The sequence below is a fragment of the Lissotriton vulgaris genome, chromosome 7 (genome assembly GCF_964263255.1).
Source record: "Lissotriton vulgaris chromosome 7, aLisVul1.2, whole genome shotgun sequence".
NCBI classification, from domain to species: Eukaryota; Metazoa; Chordata; class Amphibia; order Caudata; family Salamandridae; genus Lissotriton; species Lissotriton vulgaris.
Window position 1 is genome coordinate 1188874339 of NC_141695.1, and position 22461 is coordinate 1188896799.

The 22461-nt window shown below is 42.8% G+C and overlaps 1 protein-coding gene across 3 annotated transcripts in view; it reads right to left on the bottom strand.

Annotated features, from left to right (window-relative positions):
* RUSF1 (RUS family member 1) overlaps positions 1–22461 on the bottom strand; it is a 222548-nt gene that overhangs the window by 158904 nt on the left and 41183 nt on the right. The gene's annotated exons all lie outside the window — the stretch shown is intronic.

A 22461-nucleotide genomic window follows, 5' to 3' on the forward strand; every position in this document is an offset into this window, starting at 1 on the left:
TTAAAGCAGCAAGCAGACAGAAATCAGATTACAGATATTTAGTAATACGTTCAAACAATTAGAAACTGATAAGAAAGACCAGACACATTCTTTGGTAGGTTCAAATAGACATTCTTCATCGGGTCCGACAGAGCTTACTGCAATAAACAAAATAAAACTGTAGAAACCTGTATTTCAAGATACTCTACACGAGCCAATCGAGTAGTACATGGTCATTTTTAAATCATGTGTCAAGTCCGGTGATCCACTTATTTTCTGGTTGGCGTAGTAAAAATCTGTATTTCCTCTCCAAGAAATCTATGGAATTTTATCTACGGTGACAAAGGTCATATTTTTGACCATATAGTGTTTGACTGTCCGTCTTCTAAATAATGCAGTAGTGCTCCTGAACCTAGATTTTGCTTGGCTTAATGACGGATCCTAAAGATGATTTTTTTTATACAAGTTAGCAATCAAAAAGGTGCTACTGTGGTAATTACATTTGTTTATTTTTATATGGTGCTACCCATACAAGAAGAAAAATTACAGCATATTTAAAAACCTTTTTGTTTCACAACTATTGGATAGGATTAATGAGTTTGTCTTTAACTCAGATGAGAAACGTTTGCACCTTAAGTTAGCTAACCTCTTGAAAGCTACCGATTGTCCAACACAATATCTAAAAAATTCGGATTATTTCTCAGGTGCCAGATTTTACAAGGGCCTGGCGTATGTAATGTTGTCCATTCTGCAAATCAGTCAGAAAAACTATTTATCGCCTTGGGTCTTCTTTGAAGCACACACAATTTTGTTCCATCTTCCTGTCAAACAGACGTAAATGCAGCATCAATGACTGAGAAAAACCCAATTGAAGAAATTTGTTGGTACATTTTCAGGTCTTGATTTTAAAACTCTTATTGCTGCAATTTATTTCAATTCACGGCCATTCTTTTAATACATTTGTAATTGATGTTTTGGATGACAGCTTATTGAATGCAAGGCAGAGTGAATAGTTATGGGTTTTCTGAATAGTCTGGTAGGACTGAAGTCTGTTTGCTTGTGCTTATATTTCCAAGTCAAGCAATTACACATGTGTAGCAGAAATGTGAAATATTGCAGGGGTTATACAAATGCATGTATAAAAACCTGGAGAACGTTTTTGGATCTTACAGGTCAGAAGAATATCATCTATGTAGAATAGCCCGAAGATTTTATGGAATGCGTGGTCTGCAGAAATCTCATACAAAGCTATGGACTTTCGTCGACCTTGCCCATAGATTTAGGCATGATGGGCATATGTAGCCACAATTGTTGTACTTTGTTGCTGTTAATATATGTTTAAAGCAGAAGATTTTTTGAGGAGACTTGATTATAGCTCTTCTAATATCATTCTTTTGACACCTATACAGTGTGATGATTGGATAAAAGAAAAACTGCTGAATACTTTGAGGTCATCCTGAGGTCTCATGGAAGTGTAAATATTGACTTCACTATAGGTTGCTGGGATGTCACCTTCTTACCAGTATATTTTCTGCGTCTTGGAATGTACATCCTGTGTGTCCTGGTTTGGTGAAGAAAGAACCCTTAAGAAAAGCTGTAGACGGACGTCTATATAGATGGAATTTCTACCCACCCCCAGCTTGGCCTAGATAATGGCCCTTTTCATTGCATCCAAACGGGGGAGAAAAAAGACGTACAAAGCCAGCGTTTTGGCAAGGTTTACTCCCAAGATCAATGCCACCTAATTGCTCAAATCAGTATTTAAAATCAGCTTGTCACAACCATGTATATTCTTTTCCCTGGATTTTAGAATCATTTTCAGGTCGCATTTCAGATTTAGATATGACCAACTGCAGAATTTCCAGGACTGCGACACAATTAAGCACATTAAAACCTTTGCTTGCCCTCTATTATATCTATGCAAAGCCATGGTGCCACTTGGGCTCTCTTCTCTCAGCAATGAAAGTCAACTTGAGACCTAGGATTGACAAAGACCTAATCTCCCCTTGGATAGCTTCACATCCCTGAACAGGGCTTTGGAAAGATCCTAGGTGATGTCAGCAAATGCTGCTCATCTCTATGAAACAGGCTTTGGTAAAAGAGAGTTTACTAACCCGAAAGGTAAAAATGAAGAAGTTTAAAGAGTAAGCATTACAAGACAGTAGACAGCCACATGTGGGCAAGCTTCAGCAGCTTTGTAAGCACCCTAAACACAGGGTGCACACAAAATATCCGTATGCTGCTCTATCTAGGCGATGGAGCAGATGCAATGTTGCATGCATCACCTTTCCTGCTGGTTGAAGCCCATAAGAGAACGAGGACTGCAAGAGATTTCTACTAAGACAGAAACAAAATCCAAGCAAGTACATTGGCGCATTTCATGACGGTATTAGAAAGCAAGCCAACACACGCATGTCCACATTGGTAAAGGCCAAAGACAAGGCAATGAAACGAGTAGTGTAGTGATGCATCAAGTCCACCAAACTCCAAAGGCAAAGGATTTGGAAACCTCCTATAACTTTGACCACCAAACTGGACAGTTTGATGGTGCATGAATCTGCAAATACAAGAGCACCCAACATGGAAACATTTAGTGGCACATTCAAACGAGAGAATGTTGGAGCAGTGGACCAAGTACAAGCCAAAATTCCAAGCCCATGTGTGATATTGGGAGCTAAAAAAAGTCCAACTACCAAGTAGTAGTCAAGAGTAAACGTATAGAGAGTGGGTACTGCTGGTGAGATTTGTCACAAAGCTCCAGGCTCATGTGAGAAGCTCAATCACTGTTGACGTTGTGAAAGGCTCCAGAATATATCAAGGAAGCAAGGCCAATGTCCAGGACTGGGAAGTGGGGCAGAGGCAATACAGGATAAAATAGTCAGAGGACAAGAAGTCTGAGAAGGCATTCATCATTCCATTTGTCGTTCAACACAAGCCCAAGGTGAGTGAATGAAGATTGAATGAATACTATTTATAGAGTCCAACTGGTACAAGGGTCCTCGAACTGGCTCCTAGACAAATTAAGGGATGAGGGCAAATGAGAACAAGAGATAGGGGAATTAGAAAAACTGGATTACACACATTTTGAGTGTCTTACCAAAGCAATACTAGTTGGCAATTGATCTTAAAGAAGACGGAAGAAAAATCCACGCTTTGGTAGTCAGGAAAGAAAAAGCATGCTCTACAATGCAAGCACATTGCACATGGGGTAATACAAGGAGGTTCGCCATGAAAGACAGCACAACATGTCAGGTCTTTTGCCTGGTAAACACAAGGCAGATGAAGGCAGACTGAGTATTAATAGACAGAGGGGAATTTAAAGAGATATTGTTTCTATGTAGCAAATACAAAAAGGGAAGATGAGAAGTAATGTCAAGAGTATCTTCAGAGAATAGAATGCTGCACTCTGTACCCAGCAAAATCTGCAAAAGAAATACTGTGGAAGGCTTAGGGACAGAGGATGCAATAGACCAGCAAGGAAGAAATGTTATCAGTTTTATTAAGATCGTTGCTACCTATACAGGTGCCCTAGTGCTGCGTCGACACAGGCTCTATAAAAGGAGGCAGGAAGTCAAACAAGGGTTTTTATAGGACCCTGAGAAAGTAGAAGTAGATGGACAGAATCTTGTTGATATACTTTAGGAGGACATCCAAAAGTGAAACAAAATGCAGAAATTCTAGGCAGACCAAACTGATTTGAGAGAGTCCAAGCCACGGGGCCACTAATAGTCTTTTTAGAAAATCTAAGGGACACAAAGGACAATGGCCTCCATCTTGTTAGATGGAGCTCAACCTTAGGTGGTTTTTAGCGCATCCACCTGGCAATGACAGAGACAATCCTTAAAGTTCTTCTGGATGACCGTCTGTAGTGCAGTTCCTATTTTCCCTATAGGCCCTGCGCATTGGAATAACATAAACAGCAGTGTAGACGTAGGAGTGCGGTCTTCTAGGTCTCTACTGACTATGTTAGACCTAATTGGGTTTGTACCAGCTAGCTCAGAAGTCACTGGAAACTTTCTTGACTGAATAGGAAGTGATCAGTTTCCCTGGCTCAGACAAGAAGGGATTCAGTTTTCCAACAACCGCATTAACATGACAACTTTGCTCCTCAGAACAAGAGTCAATCTCTAGAGTCGTGTGAAACAATAGACAGCTATTTCATCAGTCAGTTGTGCAGATTTACTTTCACCAGTATGCAGAGAATAGAGAGAAATAGCGTTTTCAATAAAAGGTATTATTTATTGAACAGTCTTTCTTCTCATGCAGGAGAAATGAATTGCCACAATTGCAAGACTTGTTATTATAAAAAGTGCGTACAGTAAAAGGAGTATTGCGAAATCATACTGTAAAAGCATGGATATGGTTTCTTAGCCATACGATAGTTAAAATGAATAAAATATATACATTCATATATACATTTGGCTAACGTCCTCAACTGGTGCTTCTAACTACCCCGGTGTACCTGACCTAAGCCTAATACCTGGGAGGGAGTAAGTGAGTAGCAGTTTAAGTTAAGTTGGTTTTGCCAAGGGTTTGCTTCAAGAATTCTCTCTAAGGGTTTAGTCAACACCGTACCTCTGGAATAGAATGTTGGAGGTCTGGTATCTCCTCTCAGGACTCAATATTCCAGTTACCCGCAAGGGTAGGCTGGAAACGCCGGAGATGGATTTTCTCGGCAGGAGAAAAGACAGCGTCTTTCTCAGCACGTCAAGGAGGAGGAGGGGCAGCGTCCGTGGGCTTCTGGCATCTGCTGGGCTCTGCAAGGGACAGCTGTTCTGCTCCTGTATTCACCACCACCATCGCGTTTGCTTAAGGCAACGTTGGTATTATTTATACCTGAAAGGTGCCTTGTTTGACGTAAGTTTTTGGACATAAGACGTCAATAAAGATGTCACTAAGAACTGGTCGTTCTTACAGTGCTTGCAAGAGTTCTATTACTAATCAAAACAAAGCAAGCGGGGCTTTCCCAGGTTGCTGGGGGTTTTATCTGTTGAAAGAACTCCGAGTGTTATCTAGGAATCTAAGGAAGTGGCTTCTGCTGTGTCATGTACTGTAATGAGCTTCAGAGACGAGTTACTGAAATATGGCTCTGATCGTTTATGCCATCATAGGGATATGTATTGATTATAGCTGTATAGGGGCATAAGGTCACAATATTGATCGGGGTCCTAGATAGAACACAACACGTCATCCCTTCCTTCATCATGGAGGTTGACAAGTTTGTCAGCCATACAAGAAAACAATGGGAAGCCATAAGGACTTAACAGTGAGACTGGGAGAGAGAGCGAGAGAGAGGGAGGGTCTGAAGGCCAAGGGTCTCAAACAAAGATTTTAAGAAAAAGGAGATATATCGCCTATATTGGGTCACAACAAAAGGAAGCAGCTAAGCAAGCACCTGGTCTCTCACTCCAACTCCATAAAAGCGCTGTGAAAAACGATGAATAAGTAGATCTCGTCGAGGGACAGAGAGAGAGCATGCAGAATCACTCATGGCACTTAGCAAAAGAAAGAAGATAAGGAGAGATGGGAAAAGACTGTATGTACGGTGGGGACAGCAGTAGTTTTTTTGTTTTAAATAACAGGAGAGGGATCACCAAACCTTTCTTTTTTCATTCAGGGATTTGGTACAGAAGTCAGTTACTGGAAAAGTATTAATTATGTTCAAAAGCCTGCAGGGGCAGGGTGTAACTAATATTATTTTTTTATGGGGTCAAAATAATTATATATGCCGATATACAGTCAGTCTAAGTTCATTCCATAGGAACTAACAATGAATTTCCACTAACTTTATAGTTGTTTATTTTCAAGTTCGACTTAATGCCGCATGTGGCATTCATATCATATCGTTTTTTTTCATGATACAGGACTATGGGGCTAATGTCTGGAATTTGTCAGCTTCGTAATTAGGTGAGTAAGATAGGATTAAGAGCATCATGATACAGAAACGACGTTCAGGCATCACAATAATGTGACATGAGCTGTTTTCAGACCTGGACCTGTTCAAAATAACATTCGGTCTCTCCAGAAACTACTTTGAAGCCATACATTTGATCTAGAAGCCTGTGTGCATAGATATCACTCCGTTGCCTGATGCTAACAAGTCATGAATTTTAAAGAGACACAGCGTATTACTGCCTCAGGTTCCATTTTAAAGCGCGCATTTCTTTTAAAAGCAGGAAAAAAAAGATATGTTAAACTGTCAAGATCATTAATACTAAATGATACATGCCAGCATTTCACAAAAGAAGGGGGGACCGGGAGAGCTTATAGGTCAACTATTTACACCTAGGGTATGAAGTTCCTTCCAAAAAAGAGGAGAGAATGGGAGGTTGGGCAGAATTTAAGGGAACAGACGGGGGGTAAGCTCCCTTAGGAATAAGAGTCTTCACACACCCAGATGGGTGTCGTGCTTCATCATAGGGCGTGCTTCTCATCTGGCCGGGCTGCAATGCCTGATGGCCACCCACAAGGGGCTCTTTATTGGAGATCTTTTGTCCCAATGCTGTATGTGAAGTGTGGATGTAGGGCCTGTTGTGTAGATTGAAGTGTGGGAGTAAATATGTGTATTAAAAAGTGCATATTAAAATAGACTAGGTAGTCCTTTAAATAAGATTTTAATAGGAGAGTCTACTTGTCTGGTTAAAAACGTGGTGGCTATCACCAAACAATAATCTACGTTAGCTTTAAAAAGGTCAACATGTTTCTTGCCATTGGTGAGTAAATAATGATCAGTTGGCAATTCGTCAGGACCAATTTAACCATAATCTACACTGTGGTTGAAATCTGGGGTTATATGAAAGACTATCCAATCACAAATGACCTAGATGTGGTATGTTTTGATACCTTGGTATTGTTTCCTTTTGAAAGGAAAAGCGGACCCAATTAGGGTAGCAATTCTGACTCCTTGAGTGGGAGCAGAGAGTACGCTAATTCGGTGTAAAGGTTGGAGTGAACACTCCACCGGACGACCTACCCAAACTCGGCTGCGAAGTCATTTGTGATTGTGATTGTTCAATCATCTGGTAGAGATAGAAATGACTGAATGGGTAACTAACACTACTCTGTTTTCCACCTCATATGTGATCTCCTCTGAAGAGGAGCTAAAGATGAAGTTGACATGGAGCCTACATCCATCTGTCCAGGAACTATTGCCACTGGCTCCACCGGGCCTTCACTCCGTCTGTCCATCCATACATCTTTGTATGTAAGGTCGTGTGCTACTGGGCAGTATGGGGTGAATTCACAAAAGCATTTATGAGTATGGGAAATAGTGCTACAAGAGCACTCTTACAAGACTTTGTGAAACAGCCAGAGACGTCCAACTCCTTATTAGTATATGTCCAAATAAGAAACAGTCCTTTGTATTTGAACTAAATATATATGATATCATTGCATAACAATTATGTAAAAATGTACTAGGCAAGTATTATTTTGCATACTCTTTGATCGATCAGTCAGTCCCGTTGTTCTTTGTGTATGCTTGACATGAGCTAGTCTGTGTGCTTTGGTACTTGTGTTTCTGGTGGTCTAAGTGCATAGATGACTGCATGACCGGTGATACTTGTTCAATGGCTATATCTATGTTTGCAAGCTTAGATTACTGAATGCCGGTTTGTCGATGTGCAAGAGCGCCTGTCGGTGTATTACCGTATGGGGAAGCATTACAGGTATACAATTGCCCTTCTATCAAACTTTTTTTTTTTTTGCAGTTTTATATGGTGCGAACTGGACCCAGTCTTAGAACACTTTACATGAGCACCAGTTACATTACACAAGGACACATTTATTTAGCAAGGCACGGGAGATGAAGCGATTTGCCCAGAATCAGCTGATGTTGAGCTAACGCAGAGACTCAAACCTGAATCCCCAGCTCCACAGTCATCAGATCTGGCGTTGGGCCACATCCTCCCCATTGAAAGCGATGTATCAACACCCAGTGCTTGAAATGGAAAAATAGATGTTCAGGTGCTCTGTACCAGAGTACCTGATTGTTTCTAAGAAGTGCCGTATACCTGGTTGTTTCTAAGAAGTGCTGGTACTCTCCAATTAAAAGCGCTACGTCTCTTTTGAGAAGTGTCAGTACTCTCCCTCTCAAAATAAAAATAAAAAAGTGCCGTTATTCCGTACCGGCCCATTTAAAGCACTGTCGACACCCATGTGGACTATAATAGGTCAGCCCACAAATCCAATAAAACGGAAAGCCTTTGGTATATATCAAGTTCAGCGCGTGGTCACCTCTGCTCATTATCCATTGTAAAAATAAATTAATGAATTAAGAGCATGAGAAAATACGTGCGTGCCTACAAAACCTTTTACTTGAAAACGCATATTTATCATTGACATGTAGATTTTACCCGGACTGATGAAAGCCACTCTTGACTGTTCGTGTCCACGTCTGCATGAAGGATGAGAGAGCGGTTGTAAGCCTGCACGTATTCACCTTGCACTATAAATCAAAGATGGCCAGGAAAAAGCAACATGGGCTCATTTTCTACAGATTGGATCATTTTAAAAACCTGATCAGGGCCCCTGTATTAGGGTGCACTTTCCCCATCGGGGTGCGGATTTCTGCTAAGACAAAGTGATCTGACAAGAAGAATAAAAATAAACCGCTCGGCACGGAGTCTCTCGGGCAATAATGTTTTTTATATTTAAGGCAAAGATCGCCCCATGGGGGGGGTTGCAGGTTAAAAACAACGCTGGGTAATTTGTTGACAGCACAACCTTCAAAGCGAGTTTTTGCTGTGTTGGCAACAATGCTCTCGGGACTGCATGAACTTAATGATCCAAACAGCACTAACTGAAAACAGAAATATCAACCAGCTGTTTGCACACTAAGAAAAGAGTATCTCGGGTAATTACTCGTACATTTAAGCCAAACTGAAATCAGAGGAAATTAATGAGTCAACTGCACTATTCAAAGATGTCAATCAACAAACAAGTCACAAAAGTAATATATTTCAATTATACTAAGGAATCCGTCTAGCCAGATTTTAAGACAATGTTTATGAAACAAAAAAGACTAAACGTAGTAAAAAAAAAAATGCATCTGTCAATATCGTTAAAAATGTGTTACCTTGTCTGAGCCACTAGGCTCGAGTGACAGCAACCAATGGAGACCGGGGGGCTCAAATTAGAAATACATTTTTCTAAAAAGGGTGGCACAACCCTTAATTAATGCACATAATACAAACTTGGCCCGGGTGACATTTTAAAGACACTTGAGAACTTGATGAAATTTGCATTATGCAATCCTGTGAAATATTTTACCCATGGAGACCGATTCGATCCTGCCAAGAGTTGCTGCTCGAACAATTCTCCTCTCGGTAAGTGAGGTGACTTTTTAATATGAGGTAAGCCTACGCAGGTCAATTTCACCACCGAGACAACAGCAACGCAAAGTTTGAAGGAAACGCATAATTTTGAGTAGCTTTCATAAAATGTTACAGAATGTCAAAAAAACTAATTTGATTCGGCATACCCCTAATGTAGAACCTTTTTCAAACCTACAGATGACACCAAACACAACGATGTTGCTTCTGTACAGAATTAGAAATTTGCAACACACCTACGCTAAAAATAAATCAACCTGTTCTTTCATATTTTTAAAGAGTGTGATAAAAACTCTGTTCTCAGTAAAGGTCTGAATTTGCTAGTTCTTTTTTTTTGTCCTCATTTGCCTTAACCCCACTGAAGAGAAAGAAAAAACAAAAAGTGGGGGAGAAGTTTTTTGCCAACCTGCCGGACCAATACAATATAGTGGGAGACCTAATTCGATAGTCCGTGGAGCATCGAAGGCATAATCATAGGACCCGGGGGAATACATTTTTTTTTTTAAACCCGGACACCTATCTCCACTGCCTCAATAGATTCCAAAATGCAAGTTTGTTATTATTACAGGATCTAGCCAGATCGACCTTAGATACTTCATACAAAGAGGTCAGCCATTCTGAGTGGGTCTGTGCGATTGAATCAACCCAGTGTATACAAATTTGCCTTCTTGCAAGCAATATTGCATAAAAGAGTAAAGATCTTGAGGAGCCCATGATGTTATCATCAAGTCCGAAGATAATTAATGACAAACTGATAGACAGTGAGACCTTCAGAATAGATTCCAAGGTTGTAAAAACAGAGTCCCAAAAGTGACTAATGGGGGGGGGCAGTCTTTGAACATATGTATGTCCGATGCTTCTGGAACACCACATTTATTACATACTCTACCCATCTGATATTTCGATAACTTAAGCGGGGAGAGATATGCTCTATGAGCTGTAAAGATGTGGTTACGCCTAAGCCAGGCAGGTTTAACTATTCTGTAGAGTGTGTTGAAAGAGTCCATCCAGATTGACTCGCATTGCTTATTCATCTGCTCTCCCCACAGTTCATCGGCAAGACTGAATTCTCCATCTGCTTTCTCCTCAATCTCCCAATACCAATTTGAGATCTCCTTTTTGCCTGCCGGTTTTGCCACTAGTTGTTCTTCTAAGTGGCTCACCTTCCCTAATGATGTATCTCGCTTGGCCTGTGATTGTAGCCAGCTGTTCATTTGATAGTACTTGAACTTGGAGACACTGGGCCCCACTTTATCTCGGAGAACTTCCCATGAGGGCAAAGTGGCCCCCTCCAACAGGTCCCCCATGTTAGGATCCCAGCATCCTTCAGAGGGGTACTCAAACTATCCTGGAGACATGCAGGAGTGCCCGGAGAATCCCATAAAGGTGCACCCTTTGAGAAGTATCCCAACCCTACTCTTCTTATTGCTGACCAACTTCGGCTATCGACTGGAGGACCTTCAGTTTAACTTTTTAAAAGAATTTCTGGTCCCCAAACTTAAACTTATAGCCCGCTTCTGACAATCCCACTCCTCTTAGCATGGCCCTAAACATTTTTCCCCACAGATGTAGTGTTGGGCATTTTGAGCAGCATTCTGGAGTGGGACAATTGGAATGCCCAAGCATGATATTGCAGGTCAGGCAATGCCAATCCTCCTTTCTCCCTCTTCCGCCTAAGCTTTTTCCAAGCTAACCTGGAAGTTCTATATTTCCATACAAATGAATTTAATTCCCCTTGACATTTCGCTAGTTGTTTCATATCAAACATAAGTGGGATGGAATTAAAAAGAATGTTATCTTGGGCAAAATTGACATTTTAATTAGGTTTATCCTGCCCAAGATGGATAAAGGCAGGTGAGCCCAGGATTTCATTTGTTTTTGGCAGATTCTGAAAATACGATCAAGATTAAGTTCAGGGATCTTCCCAACGTCCTGAGTTATTGTGATTCCTAAATATCTCATAGTGGAAGTGATATGGTGATGTGTGGTATTCATATTCCATGCCATTACCTCAGTCTTATTGGCATTTATTTTGTATCCCGAAATGTTGCCAAATTCATCCGCACGTGAAATGACCGCAGAGAAAGCGGAGTCTAAGTCAGCTATAAATAGTAGGATATCGTCCGCATACAGGGCCAGTCTCCTCTCCCACTTTCCAAATTTAAAAGAAAGAATGGTATGGTCTTCTCTAAGAACCTATGCAAACGGCTCTATGTATATGTTAAACTGGAGTGGGGAGAGGGGGCAGCCCTGCCAGGTACCCCTGGTAATGATAAAAGAATCTGTCAGTGACCCGTTAACAAGTAGTCTAGCCGTCGGGATTTATACAGCAGTTCAATCACCCGACAAAATCCTCTTCCTAGATTAAACTTCTTCATTACATCAGACAGATAGGTCCAGTTAACCTTATCAAAGGCTTTGGTTGCGTCTTATGTTAAAACCGCCAGTGGGAGGGTAAATGTGGATGCAATGTCAATTGCTCCTACGGATCATAAGTAAGATCTGCTAGTTGTCGCCCCTTAATAAAACCTTTTTGATCTGTATGAATGATGTTATCCATGACTCCCCCCAACCTTTTGGAAAGAATGGCGGTGAAGAGTTTCTAATCATTATTTAGGAGAGAAATGGGGCGATAAGAGCCGCAATCAGTGGGAGATTTGCCAGGTTTTAAAATTAGCACGATTGTGGAATCACTCCACGATCCTGGAGGATTTTCTCCCTTCAAGAATATAGAGTTGAAGAGTTTCACCAAGACAGGAATAACTAGATCTTTAAGTGAACAATATAACTCTCCTGGGAGGCCATCTGGCCCGGCTGCCTTACCTCTTTTAGAGAGGTCAATTATCTGCCTGACTTCTTCTTCACTGATTTCTCTATCCAGACCAGATTGTTGATCGATCGTAAGGTAGGGGAGGTAAACCTTATCAAGCCATTCTTTCCTTTATACCGAGTCTTCCCTTGTGTCGTTGCTATAAATAGACTGGAAAAAGTTACAAAAAGCCTTCCCTATTTCTTGTTTAGATAGCCGGGGTGATGATTCGCCTTCCACCATGATCTGTTTTATGTGGTTACGTGCTTGATCTGATTTCGCTTTCCAAGCAAGCAGCTTACCGGCATTTTACCCGAATTCAAAATGGGAGATTTTACTAACTTCCCATTTACATGCAATTCTCTCCAGGAGAATATCCTACAATTGTTTTTTGAGGGAACCCAACTTTTCCAAGTCAGCCGTCGGGTCTATACCGGTTTGGAAGCTTAAGTTAAGTTGTATTTTATTCATTTCATCTTCTAGCCTCTTAATCTCATTAAATTTCTTTTTTCTGTAAGAGGCCCTGTTTGTGATACAGCCTCTCCAAAAAGCCTTCAGTGTATCCCAGACCACTGAGATATGTGCTGTACATAAGTTCAGCTCAAGAAACTGTTTGGTCTCAGTTATAAGGAACTCAATCACATCCTCCACTAATAAAATAGTACGGTCAAATGACCATGATCTGGACTGTTGTTGCTGAATAGGTAATAAACTGAAAGCTATAGCAGAGTGATCCGATAGATGTGATGGCAGATATTCAATATGTTTAACCAAATCCTTAATGCTATAGCTGAGGAGTGCTTAGTCGATTCTTGATTTACGGTTATATTTTAGATTGATAAACGAGACCCCTGGTTGGTCCCCTGCACGTTCCCTCCATAAATCTGAGAGCCCAATCTGCTTCATTATATTTATGAGGGTCTGTCGTGATTTTGAAGAGACAGTAGCTTTTGATTTTGGAGATTTGTCTACCACAGGATCTAGAAGGATTTTAAAATCCCCTACCCAAATAATAGGATCAGGGAAATCTATCAAGTGGCTATGAAAGATTTCTAGGCATGATGGGTCATCCTGATTAGGGCCATAATAGGCCACTAAAGTAATTCGCATCTCCCCTAATAGCATCTTTAGTATGATCCATCTACCACTAGAATCCTACCTACTTTCCAATAATTGCACCTTTGCATTTAAAAAAAAAAAAAAAAATAGGACTCCTCTAATGTTTGCAGATTGGTCTGTACAGAAAAAGAGATCTACCCATTTCTGTTTTTTTAATAGTTCTACTGTCTCTGTCTTTAGAAGGTGTGATTCCTGGATAGCTATGATCTGCGCCGGAGAGTCCCTTAAATATTGCAAGATTCTAACTCTTCTGCTCTTCGTGCGCAGACTATTAACAATCCTGGACAAAAACTGTAACTGGGTCATGGAGGAACCACACTCGCCACTTTCACTGTCATCCGACAGGCGCACTCTGCTTCTAGGCTCCATTTAGCCTTAACTAACATCTGCCCAAACCCATGAAATCCTAGGATTATATCCCCGTAGAGCTTAAGCTTCATGCATAATATGCATATTAAAACATAGTGGGATATCAACAAATGAGGAATTTTTGCTCTAGTACCCCCCGTGCCCCCGCCCCACCCCTTGGGAAACCCATCCCTTATCTCTTTGACCTGATGTATGGTCAAATTTGCGCCCTACTCTGCTACTACTCCCCTACCCCCCACCCATTAAACTATATTATGGAGTGCTAAAACGTGAGGTTAATTTGTACTAAGTGCTAACAAAACACTGAATATTAAGTGTATACCAGATCTGGCTGTATATTTCAATCCCACCATCCTCTTCCTTTTAAATTGCGATTATGTTTTTATATGCTTTTTTTTCCCTGTTTGTTTTAAAGTTTTAGATTTAGGCTCATACTTGTGAGGGAACTAAGAGGCAGAATAGGATGAGCTAATGTACTCCTATTATCAATCGATGGAATCAATCTTTACCACGGGAAATATCCCTTAAAGATTCCAGCAGCTCATCCGCCTCATACTGGGATCTGACGTTATAAATCTTGTTGTTGTGCATGATTTTAAGAAAAGCCGGGAATCTCAACTGCACTGTGGCCCCCAAAGATCTAAACTTATCCATCTTCTGGGCCAATTCGCACTGGCGTTCTAGGGTTACTTTAGACAAATCTGACCGCACCTCAAACAGGAAATCTGAACCCTTTAATGTTTTAGCTTTGAGTGCCAAGTTCAAGATCTTTTCTTTGACAGTGTAGGTGAGAAAGTTGATTAGAATCTTTCTTGGTTTAGCCCTACCGGGGTTCAGTCGAAATGGATCTCTATGGATCCTCTTGATATCCTGTTCTAAGAAGTCCACTGACTCCTCAAGGTTCAGAGAGTCCTTAAGCAAAGTCACTATGAACAACTTTATATCACTTCCTTCTTTCCCCTCCGGAATCTTCAAGAGGCGAAGATTATTTCTGCGTGAGTTGTTCTCTAGTGACTCCACTCTCTCCTGCAAGACGTCCCAGTCTCTGCGTAGTGCTTGTATTTTTGCCTCTGCTGACCCAAGATTAGCTTTAAGGTGCTCAACTGAGCCCTCCAGAGTCTCAGTCCTTACATTCAGTAGGTCCACTTTCTTTTCCAGTGAGTCACACACTGCCCTAATCTCAGACTGATTCTCCTCGGAGACTGCGAACCCCTGTTTTATATCATTTTTTAATGACAGAAAGAGGGCCTCTATCGAGTTTCCAATTGTGCTTTGGCCATCCCCCCTTCCATGTGCCGTTAATATATCCTCTTCCGAAGAACAAGCAGTAAGTGGGTCAGATATTGCTGAAATTTTTGAGGTATTTGCCTCACTTAAAGGGACTAAGGAGGGGGGCACAGGTAGTGCCATAGCGGTTGCAGGAGGGTGTGATATAATAGGCTCAGGCATGTTAGAGTTTACCAAATTAGGCATCGGACAGGAAGAGGATGAAGAGGATACAGGACTTGTCACAAGAGATGGAAGACGGTGCTGTTCCAAAGGTGGCTTTTGGCTTGTAACTGTGAAAATCTGGGGTTGCACTCTAAAAAAGGAGCGTAAGGAAGGGGTAACCTTAACCTTCGAGGGGTCCTTCAAGGGGGCTTTAACAGCACCTTTACTTCTGACCCCCTTAACTAACCTTCCCTTTAATTGATAGCTTTGAAATTCAGTATCATGTACCACCCGGAGCTTTTCCTGATGCAGTACTCCTTTTACTGCTGTGAGTTCTGTAACAGCTAGATCACCTTGTGCTCCCTTACTCTGCTCCAAAGCACCTACCAGGCCGTCAAGCACTTTCCCCCCCCGATTTCCTATCGGATTTCCCTTTGCTTCTACCTCCTTTACCACCTCTCTTTCGTGTGGCAGGCTTAATCTCAAGGTCGCTCTCAGACTCAGAAACAAAAATAGAAACGCGAGGACTCCTCCTTAATGGAGAGAGCTCGCTCTTACCACCTTCGCTTTCTACTTCAGCCTCTGCTTCTCCACTTCTGACTCCTCTCCTGTCTTTAGCCGCTCTCTCTCCTAGTTTACTTGGGGAACATTCAGCAGTTGTGTCCAAGCTTCTGTTTACAGCTGCTTTCTGCAAGAAGAATTCACTGATGTCGCTTGTTCTGCCCCTGCCCGAAATGCCCCGGAGGAGACCGTGCGCCGCCGCTCTGCGACCGCGTCTCAACTCCAGGGCGGCGGTGGCCCAACGCGGCAGAAGTGAGGAGCCTGGAAGGCTTGGAGGGGGCGGAGAAGTCTGCGCGACCTCCAGGCACATCTGACAACCTTCGGCAATCCCCAAAAGTCTACGGAGGTCCACAGAGGTATGAACTCACTCAGTGCTCCATTTAGCACACTCGTAGCACCCTCGAAAGAATGTTAGCAGGGAAGGGTGAGCACAGAGCTAGAGCACGTGCCTTCGCTCAGCTAGCGGGCGCCATGGTTCCCCCTTGTTGCAGCTAGTTGTTCTTGTGCCTTTTAAGCACGGCACAAGCCTAGAAATATTGTGGGATGAGGACTCAATCAATCAAATAAACTTTATTCGGTTACACAAAGGCAACCATAAAAGTTAAGAATTAACAATACATAGAAAAAAATCAGACATATTAAAAAAAACTGCATAAAAAAAACAAACCCAATCCAAGATACTACTAGATATAAAGTGCGAGGTGCCAAAAAAATATCGAAGTGTACACAGCTACTAATTCATAAAGAGCAAACGCCCCATAAAACATCATTAAAGTTAAAAAAGTAAAAAATGGGCCAGCTTTCCCTTTACACCTTAAAAAAAAGCTAGGTCAACATACGGTGAAATGCCCGTGGACCAACAGCCCCGCATTATACATTCATACAAGCCCTTGATTTCATTGTAGATTTTAGAAACCCCACAACACAGAACAAACAATCATTGTTCAACAGTTTTAAGTACAAGAAGGCTTGGCGAACTTGTCTAAAATTCAACTTTTTCAAGAGAGGGACCAGGAAACGTTTCCGTGGGACAGAGTAAAATTTGCAGAAGAACAAAGTCGTAGCTAAAGGACGCTAACACTGGACCTCTGTAACAGCCCTTGGCTCTAGCCAGCAAAAAATGGAACAGATTCATCCTGAACCTGGTTAGAAGAAACTTCTGGTTCGACAGGGACCCCAGGAGGTAGGGCTCGTAAGTGGGGTTGTTTTGAGCATTATAAACCTGCGGACCCTTACTTTCTTTAGTTCCTGCTCGTCCCTATCCAGTTTCTTTAAAGACAAATAGGCTAACTTTACTGACTCCACATAACTCTTGGTGATTGTTTCAGGCTTATAAAATAGCTCTACCCGTCCTAACTCTTCCAGGCTACTTTTAATGTAATTAAGCCATGGAATTTGGAGTGCTTTATCCAAGGTCAAACACTCCCTCATTATAGTATGAGTAAGATTTAACTCTGGATTCAGCCAGCATTTTAACCAAAATACAATAGAGCGCGAGGCTAGAGTATCACACAGGAACGGAACCCCAAGTTCTTCGTGGGCTGACAAATTAGAAAGACTTTGTCGGGCGTACATCAGGCTCTTTAAAAATGTTTTCTCTGCCGGCTGTAAGGTGCTCACCATAGTGGGACCCCAGATTTCACTCCCATAACTGGCTATAGCCAGGCTTTTAGCCTGATATGCATTTAACATAGCGCCTATTGGTTTCCTCCCTATCTTTGTGGAAAAATTAAAAATTGCAACATTAGCCCTGATCAGAGCCTCCCTGTTCTTAGTAATTTGGGGCCCCCATTGTAACTGATCATCCAGGAGAGCCCATAGGTATGAGAAAACATTCGTACAGGGGATGGGGGATGAGCCAACCCTAAATTGAAAGCTTTTTTTCGGGCGCCGTCCCACTTGCATAACATATGATTTCGAGTGGTTGATAGCCAGATCCCGATCGGACATAAAGCTAGAAAAAGACTCCAATGAAGTTTGGAGGCCTAATGCCGTCCCGCTATGAGGACTGCATCGTCCGCATAAAGTAGAACAGGTAGTCCACGACGCCCTACGTATGGGAAATCTGCCTCAAGGTTACTTAAGACTTTGTCCAAATCATTTATATATAGGTTACATAAGAATGGGGCCATCATACACTAATCAGCATAGGCAATGTGGAAAGATGTACCTTGAAGTTCGAGGTGGGCAAGCTACTTCCAGTTTGAGCCAGATAGCTGGTTTTGGCTTAGCTAGAAGGAACTCTTGGACCCCCAAAATGAGTCAAGCTTTCTTGTGGCTTCCGCGTGCCACCAATGCTCTATCCTCACGCATCAAGAATTAAAGTTCATGTCTTTAGCTTTGCTGTAAAGAGGGTCCCCAAAAACCACACCAAGGTGTGGGGAAATTGAGGTCCTACTATGGACTGAGTGGGGACTGTACGCAATATGGGTGGGAAGGGATCAGCGGTGCACAGAGATTTATATGGTTCTTGGTTAGGGGGTTTCCTGTGTGGACCAGAAGCAAAATGTGTAAACTGTAATATAAAAACTTTGATGTAAAAAAAGTTGAGAGCAAGAGATACCATCTGGTTGCTGAATTGCACAATGTGAAACTAGAAAACCTGGGATCAATCCTGGCTTTCCTGCTGATCCAAACTGAAATCCTAGGCAAATATTTTATTTCTCTTAGGCAATATTTTATTTCACCAAGCGACCTTTTCATTGGTTATCAGATAGGAGAGCAACTTTAAACATGTGAGGATGTGCGTTGTCCAAAAACCTGGTGTTTGAGTGTAGCAAGGGAGGAGGGAGCCTATCCCTGAGGACTGGGTCGCTGATGATGAATCCCCTCCTTCCCTCCAGAGAGACTGGGAGCCCTGGCAGAGAGACACCGACACCGAAAAGGAGGAAGGAGCCTTTAATTGAGCGTTCACCGACGAAGACGAGAACACGCCCACTGATGACGTCCCGGAGTCCGGAGTGGACAAGAGCGAGGAAGTCCTCTACGCGGTGTGCAACGTCACCCCGCAGGAAGAAGACGGTCGGAAAGGGGAGAGAGGAGTTCGGAGTCCGGAAATCGTGTGGAGAGAAGAGGAGACCCGTGAGCAGAGAAGGGAAGGCGAAGACGGCGAGAGACAGCCAGGAGGCCAATATCCCCTCGAATCGCCATGCCACACTCCTGAGGGAGGAGTGTGGCTTCAGCAGGTACGGAGGCGTTTGTCAGCCTGGGTGGGGAAGAGAGGCGGCCCTCCTGTGTAAATAGTGTAGATATTCTTCCCGCATCCCATTCCGGTGTTCCTTCCTTCCCGCGTTCCTACCCTACCATACCTGCCATCCTTCCCTTGACTTTACCTTCACTCCTCCCTCACGCTGCCACGTCACTGTAGACAGCTTGTAAAGCACATATCAGAGGTGTCTCTGTCACTCCGGTTCCACCCCCCACCCCAGGGAATTCAGTATTAAACAACTGCACTAACGGCGGTCCCTCTTGTTGGTTCTCTTTCGGCTGGCTGACGAGGGGAGGTGAGGAGAAGACTCCCGAAGACCGCCTACGGCCAGCAAGGGTTCCGCAAGGCGGAACAGGCTTCATCCACTGCGGCCACAGACCAATCTGGATTCGCCCGGGAAAGACTAACCTCACGCAGCAGAAGAGCATTGTTAAAAATAAAACCCAGTTTACCCAGAAAAGGTCTCCGGTCTATTCCTGACCCCCAACCCACGCTACATTGAGTTAATAGATTACAATGTTCCTCCACGTAAGACAAAAAAATACATATTATATATACACATACATACATACATACACACATATATGTGCCACAATTAGGGAAACATAGCAAATGACTAGCCTTTTAGCTCACTAATAACATTGTTGCTGGAGGTGGAAGGCATGAACGTTTCTAGTTCATTAAAATAATTTAAATAAATGTTTCAATAAATGCCTCTGAATGCAGCAATACATTGAATTACTAGGTTAGATATAGGTCTTGCGCTGATAACATTGAATAATCTATGCCCGTCTAATGAACTGTCTTCACTAATCTGATTACAATGAAATCTATATATCCACATGATATAAGTAATACTTGCTTAGTTTAATCTTCTTGCCTGGTTTCCAACAGGTTATTCCAACTCCAAATATAACTTTAAAGAGAACATATAACATGGCACTGGTTTGCCTATAAAGGGATACCAGAATGCTTCCAACAATTCCCCTAACCAAAGAAAATGCGCACAATCATCTAGCGGTACACATTACACAGATCTTCCAGCACACATCCAACACGGTTCCGCTAGGTCACACAGGTGGATATCAGTGAATACCTAACAGCATTTACTTTGAAACTGTGCATCATGCACCAGCATTCCAAGTTACTTATCTGAACCATGTTCGACAGACATCCTGACGCTATCAAGCACAAAACAGGAAATTAAATTCATACAGGTGGAAAAGCATTGCAGCAGGACCCAAACAGTACCACCACACATCTTCTTTGTTGACAAAAGAGCTTAAATTGGAGTACTTTGAAGCCTAATGAGGACGATGTGATACATAAATTCTACTACAGTTCAGTACTCGCATGCACACAACATCAGGTTGAAGGTATAACATTGGTTAACAATGCTGTTTAATGGGACAGTCTCTGGAGGCAGGACAAAGACAAACGTGAACCACAGGACAGTCTGGAGGCAGGTCAATAGATAACTGTACACTCTGGCAGAGCAACAGGGAACCATGCAACCTAGGACAGACAAACACAAGGATATCAACACCAACAACATTGGGCTCACCCAACTCATCCATGACACCACGCACACAGCTGACCATATGCTAGACCCCATCTTCACCTCAAGGGACTGCATCAGGTACAGCTACACCACAAAACACACTTGGAACGACCATTCCATCCTCCACTTAAATTTCACTAGCTCATGGACTTCCACCCCCAGTCTGCCCAATGCCCCCACAGAAGTTGGAGCAAAGTCTCAAAAGACACATGGATCAACGCCCTCAACACCACCCACCACATCTCCTCCAAGATCCTATACTAGAACATCAGAAACTTCATGTAGAAGCTGGCTCTTTATGTGATACATCAATAAGATGATATACCATGTAAAGAGTCCAGAGGTTCCCTTATTAGTGGACAGGGGCTTGCTATGCAATTCCAGGGTGCTCTATTAGGGGATAGTGTAGTCGAGCAGCCTCAGGTCTAACACAGAGTTGTGCAAGACATTTGCAAATACACACAATGATTAATAAATGGCACACATCACTCAAGAAGGAGATTAACACCAAATTATGAAAACACCAAGTACCTTTATACATTGTCAGGGGGACAGTCAGAAACAGAAGCGAGGAGGCCGTATAGGGTGAATAGTGTGTTTTATTCGAGGAGAAAAAAAACTCAGGAGGTAAAGATTGGGGCAAATTAAGTAGATAATGTTCAGTCCAATATGACGTTCGTGGGTAATCTTCTCCGGGTTTTGGGTCCAGGCGTCCAGGTTGGTGATGGAATGTGAATGGGGTCCAGGAATGCTCAAAAGAAAACAAATGAGACAAAAGAGCGGTCAGCAGGGTGTTCATGGATGCTTTTAAAGTCACCCCACCACTTCGTGAAAAGTAAAAACCAAGTATAGGGATTAGAGCGCCAACCGTAGGACGGTCCCTTCTTTGGTCTTTGAATGTGTCAGCAATGCGTTACAAGGTAGGGTTATTAACCAAGAGAGGTAACAGTTCTTGTGCTCACGAGGGTTAGAGGAAAGAGCAGAGCGGAATCACATAGGCTTACCCTTCACCAAAGAAATGGCTCTCGTGCCTTAATTTTCCCCGTCAGGTCAACCCCCTCCCTCCCCCATCACGTACTGCTAAAAGCCACAACTCTCCAGAGTTGTGCCGGCTTTCGCGTCCTCCGGGATCCACCAATCCTCTGTCCACGTCTCAGGAGCCTCGTAGTCTTCCTCGTCGACGGTTCCTTCTTCACTGGTTCCCCCGGTGCTCGGCAGCGTCTCTCATGAAGTCTCCACCTTCTGGATTCCTTTTCCGGCCTAACACACCAACAACGTTCTGTGTCCCGCTTTTCTGCTCCTCATGACCTCTGGGCTCTACCGTGAATTGGTTGAGGGGAGGTTCCGATCCGCCTCCTCTCCGAGCTTCCTCTTTCGGGGTAACTGGACGAGTCCTGTAGGAGGAAGAAGTCTGTTTATTTCCGGCACAGCGTCGTCTTCTAGCCGGTAAGGGGTCCAGGGGGCTTCTTCAGTGGGTCGGGTTTTACTTAGGGGTTCTACCCCGGGATCCTCCTCACATCCCCCTTCTCTAACTTGCTTGTTTACAAGAAAAGGGGTTATGGGATATCTAGACAAAAAGTCAACATTGGCCTGTTCTTTCCCTTTTCTGTGATGTACCGTATATCTAAAGGGTTGAAGGGCCAAGAACCAACGTAATATCCTAGGGTTGTGTCCTTTGTTCCTGGAAAGCTATTCAAGTGGGGCATGGTCAGTGTAGAGCAGGAATACCCTCCCTTCAAGATAATAACGTAGGGCTTCCACAGCCCACTTGATGGCCAATGCCACCTTTTCAATTACGGCGTATCTGGTTTCCCTGGGGAACAGTTTATGGCTTATATAGAGCATAGGTCGTTCTTCTTGGTTTTCATCATGCTGGGACAACACGGCTCCGAGACCTTGGACGGACGCATCAGTTTGAAGTATGAAAGGTTTTCCATAATCAGGATTAGCGAGAAGAGGTTTAGAGGTAAGAATCAGCTTTAACTGTTGGAATGCTCACAGAGCAGAAGGGGATAGATTTCTTAAACACTTCTCTGTGTGGACAGGTTTTTTCAAGAGATCTGTGAGGGGGGTCGCTATTTGTGAAAAACAA